Source organism: Crocodylus porosus, unplaced genomic scaffold, assembly GCF_001723895.1.
Source record: "Crocodylus porosus isolate Cpor-Errol unplaced genomic scaffold, CroPor_comp1, whole genome shotgun sequence".
Lineage (NCBI taxonomy): Eukaryota > Metazoa > Chordata > Crocodylia > Crocodylidae > Crocodylus > Crocodylus porosus.
In genome coordinates, this window is record NW_017728906.1 from 43,495,098 (window position 1) to 43,516,816 (window position 21,719).

General features: G+C 45.1%; 1 long non-coding RNA gene across 2 annotated transcripts in view; it reads left to right on the top strand.

Annotated features, from left to right (window-relative positions):
- Positions 1–21,719, top strand: part of LOC109305868 — a 53,906-nt gene that overhangs the window by 22,686 nt on the left and 9,501 nt on the right. Inside the window, exons 1-3 of one of the 2 annotated variants that reach the window (XR_002099743.1) lie at positions 10,592–10,837; positions 10,962–11,078; positions 13,477–13,553. This is a non-coding gene — a long non-coding RNA (uncharacterized LOC109305868). Of the gene's footprint in view, positions 1–10,591; positions 10,838–10,961; positions 11,079–13,476; positions 13,554–21,719 lie in introns of those variants that run through there. The other variant, XR_002099744.1, reaches the window with a different exon arrangement.

A 21,719-nucleotide genomic window follows, 5' to 3' on the forward strand; every position in this document is an offset into this window, starting at 1 on the left:
TGGTGGCGGCGCTGTCAGTGGGGGGAGCATGGTGGCAGTGAGCAGGGAGCTCCTGCAGGTAGCCACGGCGCTGTAGGTGGTTGTGGGGGGTGGTGAGTGCTTACTGGTGGTTGACTGCTGGTGCTGCCAGCAGTGTTGATGGTGGCCAGTGGCAATCGCGGACTGCCTGCAGATGCTGCCAGCAACACCTTTTCACAGGAGGTGCACCATCACACTCAGGGGGTGCACATGCTCCCATGTGCACCCCATACGCATCGCCAATGTCAGAAGGCTTCAGGACAGGGGTAAAGGATGCAACCTGTGCTCTCCACTAGAGCCTATCTCTCAGCTGCAACCTGTTGCTCATCCACTAACTGCCAGTAGCACTTAGCACCAACCAGAATTTCTCTCCTGGCAACTGAAACTTTACTCCTCTCTCAGCTGCCTCCTCAGAAACTGGAATGCACAGACTTTGCACAAGTGGAATGCACAAGGTTGGGGCTGTTTTTTGGTCTTTATTCCACTGCCTCTTACAAGTCTGTGCAGTCCCCTCAGCTGCCAAATCCTCCCTGCCATTCTCAAGATAAGGCAGCAATGGATCAGGAGGTATTTACCTGGCACTTTCTCTGGCATTCCTAGTGATAACATTCCAATACTCCTCCCTGCTGTTGAAACACACCCCCTCTTCCCCCACACATGACCCTTTCCCTTCTCCCAACCGCTGCCAGTATTTAGGCATCACAGGTTTGCACACTCTAGGGAATTCCAACTCCTCCAATATTTCCCCCCTAGTCTTCCACATACCATTTTTAAAAGAGAAGGTTCAGCTCATTTAGCACATTGTGCAGTGAAGCAGTACCTTGCAAAGTCCAGTTTGATTTAAGAGACTTCATGGAGCTTGATTGTCTGCCATTGCTGGCCACTTACTTCTCAATCTCATAACAAACCTGACTATACACTAGAAATAACTGACTAGCTTGGATTCCTCAGTTCATTAGCTAGAGACACTCCTTTCCTACTAAGGCAAAAGCATACCAGACTTGGCAGATTGAAAACACTGTTCAGCCAACTGTAGTCAGAAGATGTAAGTACCCCTGAAGAGATGTTTTCAGCAGGTATTCCATGAAGCATCATGAACAGTAGCATTTTTCACATGGCTACTGGGAGTGCTAGATTAGAGAATTAACTTTAAAGAGAATCTGCTACATCTTCCGGTTTTTAATTTGGAATGGATGTAAAAGTTACTATCCATGAGTGTCTAAACATGTGCTCAAGGGCAGGGAGGGCTGTTTGAATTAGAATGGTTCCCCTACAGCTGCTCTAATTAAAATGGCTCACATGTGTATCATGTGTATTAAGCCCCCCTGTTTTAAAATGGCCACAGGGACACTTTAACTAATGCTCATGTGGCCATTTTAAAATGTGGGACATGGGGCTTAGTATACATGACAGTGAGGCAATGCTGGAGCATTCTAATTAGAACATGGAGCAGACTCAATTCATCAACTCTCCACCAGCATGTTTAATTTGAACACGAGCCAGCATGTCTATAGGAAGCTCATAAGCTCAGGACTGAAAGGTGCCTCCTAAATGGTATCACATCTACCCGAAGAACCTTGCCTTCCTAAATAGTATTGCTTTCATTAAAGTCACTGGGCCTACAGACACTGAATAGAGTGGCAAGATATTATTTTAGATTAATAGCTTTTTTGCAATAAATGAATAAATAAAAGCAATTTGGGGTCGATCGACACTGGTTGTAAGTTTGTTAACTGTGTGGAATACTTTCAAGCAAAAAGATGATAAACCTTCCTAAAAGTATTAATTTGTCATTTTAACAGCTTCAAAACAAAAATGCTGTCATTTCAAAACTTGCCTAAATGTATTTAAAAGTGGGGGGAAGGGAGGAACCAAGAAAAAGAACCCAAATTATTTAGTTTTAGGTCAAAATAAAATGTTTTGGTTGATCTAAAATTAAATTGTTTGGGTTTTTTATTTTGCTGAGAGCACATATTTTCATTTGGGGCTTATATAAAATGCTCAGTCAGTCAACAAAACACAAAGTATTCAGTTATTTATACAACTTTAGCACAGTCCATCTTGGTGGACTGTTGGAATGAGAAGGATTCCCAATATCAGTGAGGATGACCCTTTGTGTCAGGCGTGTCACAAATTAGTCCTGCAAGTGCCACTCCAATCACCTTCCCCTGCCCAATCTGCTGCTCTGCTTCCTGTTCCTTGCCCTGTGCTTCATGCCTGAACTGCTGCCTGTTCCCTCCCCTATCCACAAAGAGGCTGCCCATGCCATTTGTGGCAGGTGTGGTGCAGTTGGCCACTCCTCCTCTCCCTGTGCTTTTAAGTCTCTCAGTTATGGTGACTTCATTATCTGAATGAATGATTACCTCTTTGTTCTTGAAGAAACAGCTGGCGAGGCTGTACAAGGTTCTGAACTTTATATTTTAGCTTTGCTGTTCCATGCAAGTGGCAGCTGGGCTGTGATGTGTCAGAGAACAGCAGGGAAAGAAAATGTGGAAGTGAACTGGACAGGGAGGTGGGTAAATGGAGCAGATAAATAGAAAAAGCAGGGGAAATGAAAATCCTGCTAAAAAGTTTAGAAGTATTCACTCGTTCAATTACACACTTCAGCATTAGCCCTTAAGTGTGCTTTCAGTACATTCACACAGCCAGTCATACAGGCTAGGGACAGACATTACACACAAACAGGTTTAAGTGATCAGAAACTGGTTTAAACCTGTAACAGAACAGATGTTCAGTGCACACAAACCAGATTGAGAATGGCTGAAACCAGTTTGAGATATACCTGGTTGAATGTAGTATTAGACTGAATTGATTTGGGTCAAACGGGTTTATGTAATATCTGTCCCAGATCCTTTGCTGGTTTAAGCTAAACCAGACACCCCCAGCATCCTGGCATGCTCTCTGGGCTGGGTGGGGCACAGCAGGGCTGGACCCTCCCCTCTGGTCCCTAGCTGCATCTCTGGCAGAGACTTGCAAGCACAGCAGGGCCTGCCTGGCTTCCCTGTGTCCCCCTCCCACCACTCACTGCTTAAGCGGAGATCCCTTCCTCCTCTCTCCCACAGCACAGACTGTAGCCAGCATGTGGTATGCTAGCTAATGCTATGTAAGGCAAATAGGACTATGTCCACCTAGGGTTTTTTCGAGGTAATCAACAGCTCAGATGGTAATGTCCCTGAATTCCTTCCTTTGGAAAAAGGCAGACAAGGTTGTTTGGGTAAATCTGTTATCTTTTATTAGACGAACTAAATTGTTGGAAAAAATGTTTCTGGGTTTAAAAACTGTTCATCAGGCTGAGGAAGCCTCTGCAGTTGGTGTGTGCTTTTCCTGGATAACATGAATAGTAAATAACCCAGAGGCTGGTATGTATTTTCCTTTGGAAAAAGCTTTTTAAGAAAAGCTTGTATTGAGCAAGGCTTTGTTTTCTGATGCGGTGTTAAATGGTGATAACAGAGCTAAAAAATTCTCTGTTATCAAGGGGGCCGGGCGGCCCTCCCTAATCACAGTGTCCTGCTGGACTCTGGCCATGCCCTACTCAGCTCAGCCCTGCCCATGGGAAGGGAGGGCTGCTCTAGCACCCCCTGGCTTCTAGCCTGAGCCACTGCAGGCATGTACCTGCATTTCTGTGATGTCTGCCTGGTTACAAACTGATTTAGCCTAGCCAGGTTAGACTAACCTACAAAGATTGAATCAATTCAGGCTCAGGCTTTTTGAATGTCTGTCCCTAGCTCTCCTCTATATCTACCTGCAGTTTTCATGTAGACACATTGCTTTTTCTTACTGTAAATTAAGGCAATTAAAGAGTTTGATCTACAACCCCTCAGGTGAGTCTGTGCCAAAGACCTCGTCAACAGAAACCACTAGAAATACGATTTTATTTTTAAATTTTGTTAATATTTTTTATCTGTTTTCCTTTGCATTACACTCTTCTCCCTCTTCCCCTCCCACCCAGTTGTAGTTCCTTGGTTTTTCCCCCCAACTGGTACACTAATAAGGACTTAAAAGCTGAAGCTAACATTGCCAATGCATTGATTAAACAACAGTGTGTGTCACAAAACTAGAGCAAGATCTACACCATGCTTACCCTTTGTCTACCAGGGAAGTGTTAGAGCACAGGTTGTCTACCAGGAATATGAAGTGCTAACAGGTTAGCTCTTCAACACCACTCACTCAGAGTGAATGTCAGTCTGCTGACTTGTCTTCATAAGGGTGATAAACTGGCCAAGAGATAAATGGTTCCTATCCTTCTTGCTAAAATGCCCAGAGTACCTGGGGCATTAACAAGATGAACTCCATTTGCATCTTGTAATTGTAGGAAATGGCACATCAAACGCTGTCCTGTGTAGGCTGATGCCCTGTCAGACCCTGAAATATCAAAAGCTTAAAACTCATCATTTACACAAGTAGAAGAGGTATGTAATGCACCTTTTCTTTGAATGGATTCTGCTGCCGAGGCTGCGTAATAAACCAGTGGAGTCACATCCTAGTCATTCACCATAATCAAATAGCAAGGGTGGGGCTTGCCTCTCAATTTGCTGACTTGCACATAGCAAAATACTACAGCAGGCAGTACCCAAACAGTTCCCCGGCTGCACTACATAATCTGGCATTTTGATTCATCTTAATTATTCCATACTGAAAACATGAGGGCACTAAATTGCTTCTGTGAGACTGCCTATTCAAGCCTCCAGTAGTCTCTATGAAACAGAGCCATGAAACATTTGCCACCAGGAAGGCGGGTGGGGGGGGCAGTTACAGTGGCAGCACTCAACCCATTGTCTCCAGCCGGAGCTTGGACCAACCAGCTAGTGAGCTCCTGGTACTTACAGAGCTCAATCAGGAAGTGCACTAACATGCTGGTGAGCTCAGATTGCTCACTGCACATATGTTGCATAGCTGAAGAGGATGTGGCCACCTCTCCCACACTCTGATCTTGGACCCACCCATAGCCACAGCATAACAGCTGCTATGCATCACACCACCAAACAGCAGATCCTTCTCCCTTTTCAAGCCAGCAAATAAATACATTTGTCCATACCCACTGACAGGCCCACTTACAGATTATGCCCTGAGACCTTAATCTTCTAGTGTCTTTGTAAATGTATTCCTGGTTAGGAAGATGATGAGGTAGGGAACAACCAGGGAGTGTGTTATGTCCTTCAGACAAGGGCAGGCTCACCAAATAGGTAATTAGCACCCAAGTCTAGAAACAGATACAGTGTTATCAGCAAGTTAAACACTCACCTGGGTGTTTTTTTGTTAAGTGGGGAACTGCAAGCTACTTCTACACCAAGGTCCTTGGTGGAGGAATACCTTATAGACCACCTGAATCAGAGAAGCATCAGATTGAGGCTGCAGACAGAAGTGCAGTTTCTCACTGTAACTGAGGATGCTTTGCAGGAAGCATTCTGAAATACAACAATCCCCTGGATAAAACAGAAGTTCATTGTTGGTTCCGCAGGGAGGGGGAGTCTAGGTGCTAGCTGGGAGCCTGCTGCAGATTTCCCCTCTCTTCCAGCCTGTCCCTGTTTCCAAATGGGAGAGGGGAAAGGGAGCATAGGAAATTCATTCTAATGGTTCTCAGCCAGGGCTAGAGGGCAGGATGGGTGTAGTGGTTTAAGGTGGAGGCTCCAATACACCTGCCCCACCCTCCAGCAGGGGCTGTAAAAGCCCAGACCAAACTCCTTCCACTCCCTTTCCCCTCTTCCATTCTGAAAACAGCTGGAGGCTGGGAGGCAGCACAAAAGTTACAGAAGACGCACTATTTTGTCTGACCCCATATGCAATGAGGGTTCATGTTTTCTCTCAGTTGGCCATTTTTTAAGAAGTTTTCTTCAGCCATGCACTTGTGTTTGGTCTTGGCTACAGACTGCTTTCTCTAGCCAGATCAGACAAAAGTTGTCACTTCTGTCTGCACCCTAACACAGCTCACTATCAGATGTGAAAGGACACACAGAGAGCAGTCTATCAAACAGAGAAGTGATTTAAATACAAAAGAAAATTAATGGGGGTGGGAGCGGGAAAAGGGGAGAATGGGCAGAGGTGAGAGGCGGAGCGGATTGCAGAGAACAATAAGCCCGTTTTCCCCCCTTCCCTATCTTTTCAATCACATTTAAATCACGCCCTTTATTTGATAGCCTGATCTCTGAATGTCCTTTCATAGCATCTCTTTACTAAGATCTTTATTGGTGAAAGGACAGCCAATAGCACAGTGGTTTTCAACTGTTTGGGCCTGGAGGCCCCCCTCATTGGACTTGAGGCTCAATGGCCTGGAGACCTCAGTGGCCTGGAGGCCACTTTTGTAAATTGAGTGGCACCCAGTTTCAAAAACTCATTTATATATTATAGTGCTTACACCCTTGCAGAGGGGCTGGGCAATACAAGATAGGGGACTGGTCAAGCAGTGACAAGCCTGGGCCTGCACTTATCTGCTTCTTTCCTCTCACTTTGCTTGACTCCTCACACTATGCAGCACCCTTCTGACTGCATCCAGAGTGCTGTACATTGCAATAGTAATTTATTAAACCCATGGTGCAGAAGGCTACACCAATATTTCAGCTTAAGGAAAGTCTACCCTTTCCTACCCCTATTTGGCTCTTAGCTTCTAAAGCCTATGACTTAAGAATCATAGAAAAATAGGGTTGGAAGGGACCTCAGGAGGTCATCTAGTCTGACTCCGTGCTCAAAGCAGGACCATCCCCAACTAGATCATCCCAGCCAAAGGCTTTAGCTAGCTGGGACAAAAAACCTCCAATGATGGAGACTCCAAAATCTCTCCGCTCGCTATCTGCCTAAATAATGGACTCTTACTTTGGGTCTCTGTGTAACTGGACTTTATTTTCTTGCAGCGTTGGAATTCATCCTGTCTGCAATGTACTCATCATTGAATTACTTGAAGTAGACTACAGGTACTATATTGAGAGCTGCATCTGAAGGGTAGCTTCCCGAGAATTCAAGCTTAGGTCATGATCAGGTAGTCCAGTTTGCTCCATCTCTTAGACATGGATTTGTTGCTTAAATAATGCACATAGTATACATCTCCAGTACCTAAAGGTGCACATGATTTTCTGGGCATGAGGGCAAGAAGAGGGAGTTGGGAGGGACAAATGTTTAACCAAGGTTACTAAGTCTATTGAGGAATTTTATGCACTATGGCTATCTAATTATTCTCTTATTGACTCGTTCACTTGTCCTTTACAAGGTATTTCTAATATAAATGCCAGTGCCTTTTCTGGGTGATTTGACTTTTGAGTCTATGGAATGCAGCTCTAGGAGAAATTGGTTAGTCAGTCGGAGCCGTATACCAGAGCAACAACAGTAGCAGGGCGAGCTTTGTCCCAGATTACAGAAGGTAATGTAGGAAAATATAGGAAGGCTGCACTTTTACTTGACTCAGCCCCTTCCCCCACCACGTTGTTTGTACTCCTGTCATTAGACAGGCTGTACCATATATTGTACATGAGGCTGCTCTGCAATCTTTCCAGTTGCCATTTTAATGAATGGTAATTTAATTTGCAGCTTTGTTCCTTGATCCTTTCATGCAGACTCCTGAGCTGTTTCATAGCTAGGACTGCTGATGTCAGCAACAGGCCAACTTAGACATCAGTCTGACAGGACAGGAACATATGCAACTTGTACCAAGAAACATCTGATTATACACAATGCATGTCTCTCTCAGTGGGCATGTCTACATGTGTGCCCAACTGTGCAGCTGCTTTAGCAAGTACCAAATGACCATGCCGTAACTACCGTTACTGAGCAGTCCCAGCAGTTTCTAACCCTACTGCGCAGGAGTGTCGACATTATGGTCAATGCCTGCTGACACTATGTCACCATAGCACCTTGTGTAGATGCACCCAGTCTGACAGATACTAAAAAAACCTGACTCACTGGGCTATCCTGCCTGCATTCACAAGGGACTTTTTTACCAATGAAATCAAGGATGTCCATCCCTGTATTTGAATACATTACATGCCCACTTCAAGAATTGATCTGTTGGGCTTGTAGAAAACTATGTTTGACCCCATTGTGAAATTAAAAAAAATAAGTAATCCTGTCATGGACTGAAAAATCCTCCATGTACTTACGTCCACCCAGAGACCTTTGAACTGTGAATAGTGCATCCTGCTTCACAGTCTAGCTAGGTCCTGGGCACTGCACCTTCGCAAACCAAGGACTAAAAACTCACTTTCCAGACCCACAGAACTTAGAAGAAAACAGGCCTGATCCAGAGCCCATAAATTTCAGTGGACTCTGGAACAATCCCAGTAGGACCAGTCTCCTATTCAGATGACCTAGTCCTACCTGTCCTTTTTCCTAACTTTAAGAGGGAAAAATAATCACCAGAAAAGGAAGCATGTGGACCCAGGGAACTTAAATCCATGTGTTTGTTGCCTATTTTCTGAAACCAAACTCAATTTGTATGCGACAAAACACATCCAGGGAATACCTGGAAATATAGGCATGGCTGGCATGTATTGCACCCTGGGTATTGTTGTGCTCCCCTACACCTTGCACCTCCCCTGCTCCAGCTCTGATTCTGGAAGCAGGAAGGGCAGAGAAATGGTGGCAGCATGCAGTGGAGGAACAGCCAGTTTGCTGCTATGGGGGGAGTGGAGAGGGAAAATGTCACCTCCTTTTTAGAGCCAAAACACACCAACTTCCAGTAGCAATAAAGGGGGGGGGGCAGTTGTCCCCCGGCAGAAGCAGACCTCTAGTTGCTCCTCCAGTGTGCACCACTGCCACTTCTCTGCCTTCCCTGATGGTGCAGCCAGAGCAGGAAAGATGCAGGGTATAGCTGGAGGGAGTGGAAACAGAAGGGTGTCTCCCTCTGCCCCCCAGAACTTAGCATTTGGGGTTGGTCCCTTGCTCACCCATGCATCACTACATTATTGTCTGGGAATTCAAACCACTGCTGATGAACAATACTGTTGTTGTTGGACTGTCCCTAGTTTTATTGTTAAAAATATATCACACAGAGAATACTTCACACAGAGACTGTGTGACCAAGACTTGGCTGGGTGACATGGCAAGGCTTGTATTGGCCTACTTTGCCTTTGCCTTGCTAAGGCTGTTCACATTTGGTACCTAAACCCAAGGGGCCATGTTTCGTCAGTCATGCAAGCATGCCTTCCCTCTTTCACCTGAGGGATGTGTCTGTCTGCTAATCTTCCCTCTCCCTCCCCTGAGCTTTTGTCGGGAAAAGCAGCATATACATCTCATAAATAAATACATAAAAATAATAAACTCAGTAAGAAAGAGGCACCTCAAGAAGCACCAAGTAGTTTGCTGTCCTCCAGTTAACAAGAAACCAGAGCCAGCAGTGTCACCAAGCAGCGATACAGGTGCTGTCTATGATGGTGGTGAAAAGGCGATGCCCATTTTTTCCTTCTATACTTTAAGACTGGCACATTATCTTCAGTCTGTCCCTTCATTTTCAGTGCTTAGAAGGCCAGCCTTTACCACAGAAGACCTTGATATTCCTCCGTCTCAGACAGTCTCCTCATTCTGTCCACAGTCAAATCTCTGTCCGTTCAGGTAAAGCGAAGGCTGTGCAATCACAGCATATGGAGGAAAGCTCACAGACCCCTGCACTCCTGTCCTGCACATGCTGAAACACCTTGGGACAACAATAGCCTGCTAAGAGGCAGAAGAACTGCAAAGCTGATGAATCATTATGTCCATGACCTGAAAGTGCATACTGCTGACAAACTGGTTTCCAGACAGTTCTCGCCTCCCTATTGCCCATGCAAGGAGGCATCTTATCAGACCCAGAAACAAAGAAACTGAATACCAATGATAAAAAAAAAAACTGAACTGAAGCAGAAGGATTTAAAAGGTGAAACATTTGTATAGACATCTACTGATGCTGTAGAATTCTTCACCCCGGCAGCATCCAGCACTGGCCTGGTGAGAGGAGCTTCATCCTTCTTTGGAAGCTAGTCAGCTACAGGGAAGGGGCTTCCTGGTAATCAACGCAGGGCTCAGAGAACTAAAGGGGCATGCATGGTATAACCTGCTTCTTCCCACCATTTCCCTCCCTACTCAGGCCCAGCAACTTCCTACCCCAGTTATGCACTGTGTGCTGCTACTACAAACAGAACTTAAGTCAGCTGACCTCTTTATGAGGGATGACAAAAAAATGCCACAGAGATATAAATTTTATGGCCTGGTCTTGGTTTTGATTCTTCACTTTTCTCAGGCAATTTAGAGTCAGCAAGAGTCTTTGAGGGGTCAGATGCCACAGGTTAGCTCGCACTTTGCTATAGGGTAAGAGAACACATGCAGGCCAGTGGGCATATCTACCTGTGCACCCAACTGTGCACCGCGCAGTCATGTAGTCATTGAGCAATACTAAATGACTGCACAGTACCCGCTGGTGCTGCACAGTCCCAGCAGCGCACAGGTCATTTCCGACCCTATGGCACAATAGCAACGAGCTACTGCACAGTAACTTGTTGCTACTATGCAGTAGCAGTGGCATTATGGTACATCCCTGCTAACACTGTGTCACCATAGCTCACTGCTACAGTGATGTAGCTCATGTAGACGCGCCCAGTGTATATCCGTATATCTCAGCCTTGTCTACAGTAGCTTGTTCCTGGGTACATGCCTGGAGTGTAAAGTGATGTTGGGATCTAGCCTTCTGTCCTCATTTAAAGAAAAATGCTCCCGCTTTGTGTTTGCAGTGGTCCTTGGCATTAGCATTTAGAACACAGTATGAAAAGAAATAATGACAGAAAAATCCCTGCCCAACTTCCTTAGATTATAGAGGACTGGCTTTGATGTTCAGAGAGAGAGAATAGACTATCATGTAGTCACAGTAAGTTCTTTTCAGTCCAAACAAGAGACTACTTTTATTTCATTGGATTTGCATACTTATAAGTAAGTACCCATTTGCCTGTTCATTGCTTGGATATAACATCATTTATCTTCTTTATTCACAGTTCCCCAGAAAGTGGAGACTTATGCATCCCAGCCTTCAGCTTTGCTTTTGGCATCCTCCTCTGATGTATGATGAGTCATCACAGAACGCTGTTTAGGACACAGATATGAAATCTAAGGTACAGTTCTATCTTCCACACTTGTTTTAAAGGACAAAGCTTTACATTTGGCCCCTAAAGTAAAGGAAACCAGATGACTCAGGAAAGTGGCTAATGACAAAACAGAGTGCAATTTGATAACTCAGGCTGAGTTGCTTTTCCTGGCCTGATTATAAGGCTGGGGAGGGGAACTGATTAATCGGGCTCAGTTCCCTTCCCCAGTCCAATTGATCCCAGTGCTGGGGAGGGGAACTGAGTGATCGGGCTCAGTTCCCTTCCCCAGTTCCCTGGTCCCAGGTGGCAGCACCTGGCTTCCCTCCCTCATCTGGCAGACAGATTGGGGGATGCAACCCCAGGAGGAGTGGCACAGCCTCTGCAGCCCTCCTGGGGTTGTGGGCCCCTGATCTGCCTGCCTGATGAGAGAGGATGTTTTGTGCTTCCCCATTATAGCCTATGGGCGAAACGTCAAAACAGCATCAAAACAGCATCACTATTTCGACAAAATGAAACGGAATAGGGGTTTTGAATCAAAACAAAATGTGAAACGAAATGCTGTTCCGTTAAAACCTTGAAATACAAGTCAAAACAGAACGGTGCTGTTTTGCGCAGCCCTACTCAGCATGCTACATAGGGTCTGATCCTGGTCCCATAAAATTTAATGGCAAAATTTCCATTGATTTCAGTAGTATAGGGCTTCCTTCCTACTTTTTAATGATGTTCTTTTTATGTTTACAAAGGTTCAGCTTGTCATACCATAACCTTCAATAAAAATAATGTATGGTGGTGAATGCAAGTGGTCCACTTGAATTGACAGCACCCAGGTTTGTACTGAGGAAATAAGGAACTTCCTCAGTCTATAATAGCTGCTGAATGTGAAACAAAAAGGACATAAAGGACACATGTTGTTTTCTGAGAGAAAGTAAATCTGCAAGGAGAGTATCTTGTGCAATTGTAAAGAACTTTCAGTCCACATACACATTGTCTAAGAAACCCCAGGTTTTGTTAGAGTGGCCTTTTTGTTCTGAACATTTTCATGGAACATTGACAAGTGAAAGTTAATATGGCTGTATCTACTTTAAAATCCCAACTACCCAACTTAGAGCATCTGAAGACAGCAGCCTCAGGTGTTCATAGCCAGGTGAGCTCAAGCCATTGGGTAACATGAGCCATTGCCTTAGATTTTCCAGGAGACTCAGTATTTCTAGTCAACAATTTCATTCTCCTCCCATTAAGCCTGCTGTCTGAATCAGGTTATGTCACTGTGACCCAGGTCAATGGAAATGTGAATATCTGTGAAACATAGTTATTGCTTTGAGCTACAGAAAGAACTGCTGCAGCATAATACTTGGACGTAAAAACCAATCTCCACCCCAAAATTCCCAACCACTCTAAGCTGCCCCCCATGCCTTCCAAAAGCTACTTCTCCCCCAACACCACACTTCACTCCCAGCCATTTCAAAAGGATGGGAACTCTTGAACCTCCAAGAGAGGCTATGTTGCTGTAGCAGTGCACTTTGGCAACATAGAGTTGGCAGGCAAAACCCATGATGCTGTAGCTACATTGCTGCAGCACCATGTTCCCATGCTATATCGTGTTAGTACAGTGACACAGTGGCTTAAAATATCTGCACTGCCCGCACAGTGCAGTAACGGCTGTTACTGTGTCACCTAAAGGAAGTACTAAATGACGACGCACTAACAACGATGCCACAGGGGCATGTGTAGATGCACCCACTGATCTATATTGCTGATCACACTTACAACAGATGTACCACAAGCCCATCCTTCACTACAAGTTCTTGTGCAGTTTAATAAAAGACCTTTAAAATTCAGATAAGTCCCAAGGATGGATAGAAAAAGGCTCAAAGGCAGGAAAGTCTGTTCTGGGACATACTTGTGACTATTACAGGAGAACAGAATCAGAACCAAAAAGGTTGTTTGAGAAGTACTGCCTATATAGTATTTTGCACACAAGCACGCACACACACACACACACACACACACACACACGCGCGCGCGCACGCACGCGCGCTTTCCACATGGTTTCCAACACACAATTATTCTTTACTTAGAAAGCAAAGAAGATATGCAAACCCAGAAATTACTAATTGGCCCTGCTTGTATTTTTTGCCTGTATTTCCTCACATCTCTGTGGCTAGATCACAGTCCTGTGGTGTGTCCAATATCTTTTTCTTTCAGCTCAGCCCTTGTTCTCTATATCAGTGGTCTCCAAACTTTTTTGATCATGCACCCCTATCAGTAAAAAAATTTTGAGCATGCACCCCAATGTATGTATATTTATAGAAATAGAAATAGAAGTTCTAGTATTTTCTTCCTGCACCCCAAAGTCTTGTGCACCCCACTTTGGAGACCACTGCTCTAAATCACAGAAATTACCTATCTCTCTCCCACTCCCCAGCTCCCCTCCAGGTCTGCTTCTTGTAAGTTAGGTTTTAGGAACCTTTTCTTCTGTAACTTCCAGCCTTCCCATATCAGGTGAGTCCCAGTTAGCCTCAACAGGTCATCAAAGCCATCTATCAGCTGTTCTGTTGCTTAATTCCCTTTCCTACCCCAGAGTTCAGACATGAACAATTGGTTTGCTCTGGGACAGCAGCCATCTCTTTATCCAAAAGTGTTTTATATATATTGATGATTGTCGGTTTTTAACAACCCTTTATTACTAGCCCTCTGCCACCTCTCTTTGAAAAGTTAGTCCATGATGGGAGGTAAAAAGACAGCAAGAAAAAAAAGTTCAACTAGTCTTACAATCAAAATGGAGTCAGCTATTTAATACAGATATATGCAGTTTATCATTTCAGCTCAAATTCATAAGCTGTACATAAATACCCCAGAGGACTCCAGGGTGTAACACATTTAGCATGAATACTAACTAATATGACGTAGTCAAAACCTTGGCAATTAACCATGAATTTATATGACATAAACTACTTCTGTAGCTGTAGTGTGGACTTCTCTCTCTCTCTCTCTCCCTCTTTTTCCTCACATGAAGTAGGAAACGTGTATATTTTAAGTAATCTGATATGGAATAAATGAACAGAACTTATGTGGTGACCATGTGAATGATGTTATTGTACTCATAAACCACTCCTATAAGACCCTAAACTGAATTGGACTAGAGAGTTGAACACTTTAAAAAGGGTGAGATGTACAAGATAGGAAGGAGCAAGATTTGTGTCAGATTTCCTACTTCAACAGTACATTTCTGCCCAAGTGTACAAGGTGATGTCTGACAGTGGGGGAAAGTAAGCTGAGACCTAACAGGGCATTCACAGCTAATTTACAGAACAGGTAATGAACATATGACATCTGTTAGAAAATCCCTGCTCTGCCTGCCCTGCAGAGACTCTCCCACTATATAATTGCAGATCAAATATCAAGTTCATTCAGATCATACAGAATAAATAGCCTACTGCCTCCCTCTGCAACTGTACTGCTACATCTGAGCCTAAAATAAACAGATCAGTGCTTCTTCAGTGGTACTGAAGAGCCCCAGAAAAGTATCAAAAAAAAGCAATCCAACAAAGAGGAAGCAGCATATACAATGTGCTCAGCATGCCACAAGAAACAGATCCACTACATAAAATGCTCCTTCAAAAAGCTAAGCAGCATGCTCCTCTATCCACAACTTCTTGCTCTTGCTTGCAGTTTCTATAGCAAGAGGAAGTCTCTACAGCATGTCATTTGTCGTAGAGCAAAAATAAATGCTAACAATGTTGGTACTGACTATTAACTAGCAGCTCTGCCGTGTCCTATGGATCATTTGAATTGTTGTCACCCACTGACAGAGGGTGTGCTGGGCGGGAATGTAGGCAGCTAGCTGTAAACTAGCTCCATATCCATCATGGCTTTTAAAAGCCAGCTAGGGAAGATTGGGGCCACTGCTGGCAGTGGTTGTCAATGCCTTCCTCTGGGGAGGGCAGGGTGCAGGATGGTCTTAAGTCTGTGGTTGTCTGGTCCCTACACTCAAGAAAGCATCACCTGACGTTGACTCCCCAGCCAGTTAACCCCCTCTTTAAGCAACAGACCTCTTAAAACGACTGTGGCAGGGATTGTTTCAAAGTTCCTACCAGGGTGCAGGCTTTGTGGGAGTGGGGAGCAATTCCAGTGTCCCTTCTAACTTGTCCCCTGGGGCAGGTGCCCCTCTCACCCACCCCTAGTTATGCTGTTTCTAAGGTTAGTGGACAGCAACCTCCTGCAAGTCCAGTAAGCTAAGCAGGCTTGGTGAAAACACATGGGAGATCATTCTCAGCAGTCGCTCCTCCACTCTGAAATTCGCTTCACCTCCGCGCCCCTTGAGGCCTGCTGGAGCCTGGGTGAGGACATCTTCCCTAAATCCTGTAAGACCTTCCTATTTGGGCAGGCATTTAGCAAGCAAGGGTAGGCTGGAATACACTTTAGGCAGGGGGTGTCTTATATTCTATTTTAATTCTCTACTTGCATTTATACATTACTTTGTTCCCGTGTTTTGTTCTCTTGTACATTCTTTTGTTTCATAAGCTATTTTATTCTTTTCTTATAAGCCATCCTGAGCCTCTGTTAGGAAGGGTGGCACATAAATCGGTAATAAACATTTATAATGTAACATTAGTATAGCCCTAGAGGCTGCCCCTGCAGCCCCTTTGTCATGTGCACAGACCCCAGTGAAATCATTGGTTCCTCACTTGAGTAAATGCTGCAGTGACAGTGAACATTTAAAGTGAAGCTCAATCTGATAAAGCAGCTTTGGTCAAAGGGTGTGGCAGAGTGCTATGTTTGTCGATCATTTGTGATTTCTATATCAGGGTGCTTCATTTCCTGCTACAGATATACTCTTTAAAATACCTACCAGGGGCTACATTTATGAGGGGCACCTTAGACTCAAAGCTGCAACACCTATTTATTATTTGGCTACCAAGTGAAATATACAGTTCTTGAGATAAGTCCCTACACCCCCATACGAGTAATTAGAGACTTACAAATGGGTTTCACACAAGGCAGCATACTGAGCTGCCTGAGATAGCTAGTAGGAGATGAGGTGCCTAAATACCTTTGAGGGTGTCAGACTAGTTGCCCTTCTCCCTTTAGGATTCATAAAGACAAATCCCCTCCTGGAGTTAAATGCCTATATCAAGTCAACTTTTCTGATAAGGTTAATTTTTAATATGCCACAGGGCCTACTACTTTTACAAGGCTTTGTTAAAGTTATTAGCCTTACTACATACAAGACCTCACTAATTTTTTATTTTAATTAGGCTCTTAATAACAACATATAGCTTAATATCTGAACAAATGACAGAAAAACACTTAATCTAATTTTTACAGCATTCAGCAAGCACCTTAGATACAATTTTTAGCTGCCACAACTTGGCATATCAGTCTGAAATAGCAGATCCAGAAATGGGGAAAGGTGGGTACAGCTCCACTTTAGCTGTGCTGTTCATGTCCAGTGAGCTCTGAATTCATTTCCTGGTCAGTGCAAGCTCCTGCTAGACCTCTCAATGAGCAATGAAGGGTCTAACCAGAGACACCACTTCTGCATGGCTCTGGAGTGCAGGGGGTGAACACTGCTGCTATTCACTAGGGCCGTACGAAGCTTCGGTAGCTGATTTGATTAGGAGGAAATTCGGCCCAATTTGGCAACCAAATTTTCAAATCCGAATCAAATCAGAAGACCTATTAAAAGGTCCAAATTGATTCGGAAGCCTCCAAATTGATTCAGAAAAGAGTTGGAAAGATTCAGAGATTTGGAAGGCAGATGTTCAGGAAACAAAAACTTGGCGGGGGGACTGCTGTAGCTGGCCAGTGACTGTTATCTTTCCCTGAGTTCCCTTCCCATCACAGTGCTCTGTGTGGGGCACTTATACAATATATAAGGCTGTGTGTGAAGTGATCTGTACTTTTTGTGACCTGTCTTCTTGGACCAGCAGCATCTGAAAGGCTCTGGCTTGCTATCTAGTCTCTTGGTAGCTACTAGCTAACTAGTCTCTCTTCTTCTCTGTTTTCTTTGACAATGTGTCATCACTGTGCACGGCAGGAAAGCACAACATATATTATAGACACATACACATTTTGCAATGCACCAAGCACTATGAAGTGTGCTGGAAAGGCAGGTGCCAGGTCTTCTGGCAAGGAAGGAAGAGGGGACAGAGGGAGAACTACAAGACCCCTCCTCCCCAAAAAATAGATGCACCCTCATTCCTGGCAGCGATCAGTCTTCTGCTGCTAGTGGAAGCAAGGAGGTGGGAGCAGTGTCTGCACCTGCACCATCTTCACTAACACCAGCAATAACCACCAGCACCAATATGACAATCTCCACCCCAATTTCAGTTCCCAGTGTGAGCCTTTCAGTGCCAGAAGAGGAGCCGGACCTGGAAGCAGCAGAGCTGGGTGCCATAGCAAAGGAAATTCTAGGGAAGGAGTGGGAATCTGAGTTTGAGCTCCACACACCTCAAAGTTCCCCTAGAGGCAGATCTCTTCTGAAAGACACTTCAGAAGAGGTTGTGGGGGCAGGTGGCTCAGCTTCTCCTGTTGTTGTGCCTCTTCCTGGTGAGGAGGCGGATAAGGCAGGATCCCCACCCACAACGCAGCAGCAGGTGGGTAGTGTAGTGTGGGATCATTTTGAGGTGGCAGAGCATCCCAGGTCTGCTACCTGCCAGCACTGCTGAAAGCAGATGAGCTGGGGCAAGGATGAAAAACACTTCACCACCACAACAATACTGCTGCATCTCAGGAGGTAGCACCCCCTTGCCCCTTCTTAGCCTGGCACCAGTGGGAGCATACCCAAAAAGAAGTCCTCCTCTCACTTCAAAGCCCCCTCCCAAAGCAGAGGCAGGCCACCCTGGACCAGTGGGGAAAAGGTGGAGACAAAGGGGGGCGCATTCCCAAGGCAAGTGAGGTCACCCAGAGCATTGGGGAGATGCTTGCTCTGGATGGCCAGCCTTTCTTCTTTGTTAAGTGCCCAGGGTTCAGTCCCCATCATATCAAATGCCCACATGCACCACCTATAGCAGGACAGCATGCAGGGAGTACTTGAGGGAGGAGCTGCAGTAGGTAGGGCCACAGGTTGCTTTGCACTTCACCTTGGACATCTGGAGAAGCCAGGGTGGAGATCATGCCTACCTCTCCCTCACAGGGCACTGGTATGATCAATCAGGGTGTTGGTGGGCTCTCCTTCAAGCGGAGGTGATGGATGAGTCCCACACAGCAAGGGAGATCATGGTGGCCATGAACTGTATGGGGCAGGGGTGGGTCATTGAGCAGGGCAAGCTCACCTGCGGGTTCATGGTCATCAACAATGCGGCCAATATAGTGAAGACGGTACATGATGCCAGCTTTGTTGGCACCCGCTACATGGCATGCAAGTTCCACCTCATAATATTTTGTAAATTCCCTTTGAGGATCAGGACTGAGAGATTGGAGAAAGAGTGCTTTTCTTGTGAGAAATGTGGCACCACAAGTAATTGGGTATTCTTATCTTTAACAGATTTCCAGTGTACATTCATTCTGGTACACATTTGTTGTTTGGTCTCTCCTACATATTTTCCATCAGGACATTTGGTGCACTGGATGAGATGTATAACGTTTCTGGAGGTGCAAGTATAAGATCCGGGAATGGTGATGGTTCTGTTGTGGGGTGTAGTAATTGCGGGGTACTGGAGATGTGTTGGCAGGTTTTGCATTTCTTGTCATGGCATAGTCTGGACCTATTTGGTGTGTTCTGGGCTGTAGGAAGTTTGCTTCTACTGATGAGGTTAGTAAGGTTCAGTTCTGGTTTGAATTTACAAACAACTTTTCACAGACGAGCCTGTAAACTTCACTTCATCAACCTCCTAAATACAAAAACTCATGGACTCAATATAGACAATGGTTTTATGACACACTATAACCTGCCTAACATCTGACTCTCCAGGTACCTCTCCACTTTTACCTACTACATCCCCCTCCCCCACTCCACCCAGCCTGTCTCTCACTCCTGTGGTCTGTTCTCTCCCAGTTCCCAGGTAGGCTTGGCTGCCCTTCTCCTGGGGAACTCTCTCTGCATGTCCCCTGCCCTCTAGCGTGTGGGGCCACCCACAACTACCCCGCCATCCAGCATCACTTATCTCATTGGATGCATGGAGTTGATCTTGCACCTGTGGTCATTTGATAGTGGTATTCCATGAGGGTTCAGCTGGCTGGGTCTCTGGTGCTGCTGGTCTTCCTCCTGGTCCTGCTTCACCACCTTTGTTCTCGGAGATGCCAAATGCTGAGCTTCTCTCAGTGTCTCCCTTTAAGCAGCCAGGGCTTCCTTCCAGGCCAATCAGCACTGGCTCCCAGGAGCATGTGGGCTCCAGGGCTCCTGACCCTGGAGCCAGTGCGCTACTTCAGTTTCCCTCCAGGCCTCTTCTCTGGTGCTCTGGGGAAGCACGGCTCTCCCAGATCCCGCTGGGTGAGTTTTCCCCTGGACCTCTTCTCCAGTGTGCCAGCAAAGCACAGCTTGCTCAGATCCTATCAGGTGAGTTTCCCACCAGCACTGCTGGTCCCACGGGGTCTGGCAGGGGTTGCATCCCAGCCCCTGCTACAGACCAGAACCAGCAAGCGATTGCACCTATTAACTTGTTGCACCTATTAACCAGCAAGAGATTGCACCTATTAACCAGCACCTATTGACCTATTGCACCTATTAACCAGCAAGATGTTGCACCTATTAAGGTACTCAGCTGGGCAAGCAGGTTCAAGTCCCTGCTCAGAAGGCTACTTAATTATTTCTGTGAAAGTGGAGGAGCTTCAAGGAGAGAGATCAGGACATCCTTCTCCCTGAATATGCCATATCTAGGGAATTAGAGCATTGTCCTAAAAGGTGGAAGACTTGGCTTTAACTCCAACTGTGGAAGTACTTCAACTTGGTTCTCCTGCATCCCAGGTGAATGCTCCAGTCACTGTGAGACTGAGGGAAAATGGGGGATGGGGGCAGATGGGCAGATTTTCCTAGATATGCTTTGTAGTACAGTTGGGGATAGACATGCTCCAAGCATACCTACTAAATCAGGCCCTGTAGGCCAGACCATCAGAGGAATAATCTGTTTTGTTAATCCTGTCAGGGTTTAGGTGTGAGGTAAGATGCTGAGCAGCTCAGAATTGTCGAGACTTGGGTGGTTCTGGGTGTACTCAGTGAGAGACATGAAGGTGCCTTGGGGACTTATCTTCCAAAAATGTAGGCACTTAGAACATTTAGGCACCTTCAGGGTTGGGGAGAGGGTTTGATGATCTAAATTTTGGACCTTGGCCTCTTGTGTAATAGACACTGAAGCCCTGTGAATCGAGCCCTTGTCCTGCAAATACAGCCCAGGCTTTGAGAGTCACTTGCACTTCAGCACCAAAAATAAAATGTTTTTAATGGAGCAGTTAAGCCCTCAGGGATGCCTGGGGAACTCTACTACCTTTCTGTGGGCTTGTCCAGGTGTGGCTGAAGATCTAATCTGGCTCGCAGCACCTCTGCTGCTAGTGTTGATGCAAAAGATAGAAGGTTCCCACATTGCCTGTCAAAGCCCAGGGTGAGCTTTCAAGGCTTGGAGCAAGAGGAAATCCTCCCCAGATCTTTTATATCAAACTAAACAAATTTGGAAATCAGCCAGACACAATGGATACAAGACCCTGTGCTTTGCTTCTACAAATAAACCTTCAGGCTCTAGTGACACTTTTCACTGAATGCCTGCACTTAGAAATATTTAAACTTTTCTTTTGCAATTTGCACAATAATATTCCAACTCTGAGGGCAAATGGGCTGCATTAATAGGACTGTAGTCACTCTCCATGGCTGGTTCTTATTTTTCTCAAACACTGTCACCCAATCCTACTTGAAACATAGCTCAGGAGAGATTATGTGACTATGGACGTCATTGCTGCTAACAACTGCGCACTTGGCTTTGTGTTTTCTCCCCTCCTTTTTTGCCAAGTTATCCTAAGAGGCAGTTTCTGACTGGCAATGTGAAATGTTACCTTTATCACTTCTCCACAGCACCAACAGTATTATAGGTTGTCAGTCTAAAAAAAGCAACATTGTAAAACTGTGCTGAGGAGAAACTGCAGTTGAAACATAGGCTCACCACACTGTAGAATCTAATAGATGGGAACGACCCATTAGGTGTTGACATAAATGCTGAGCAGTTCATTTCAGACAACTCTTGGTAAGCTAAGCTTGTTTGCACGTGCATATTCATTTAAATAGAAACATAAACATTAATATAAATATAAATATATGTATATACACACACACAAACATAGGCACAGGGACAGTACTGTTCATCCCAAACCTTGTGCAGCAGACCCTTAAACACAGAACAATGAGGGGGGAAAAGATTGCTCACTGCTCAAACATCACTAGTGACGCAAATCTCTAAGTGGGTCAGATGGAAAGTGATGTTAATGAGTTTACATGAGAACAAGTTAAAAAAATGGTGGTGAAAGGAAAGGAAAAAAGATAGGGATTTAGGAGGGTTAATAAATGAAGAACTGAGTATCTGCCTTCACCTTAAAATAGGAATGCTATTTCTTAACTAGAAGATATGAAACAAAATAGGAAAATAGAGAGGAAATCATCAGTTGAGGGCAATTAAAAATAATTAATGAGCAAAAAGATTCCATAATGAAATGTGATTCTTGTGGAAAATGCATATTTGCTGG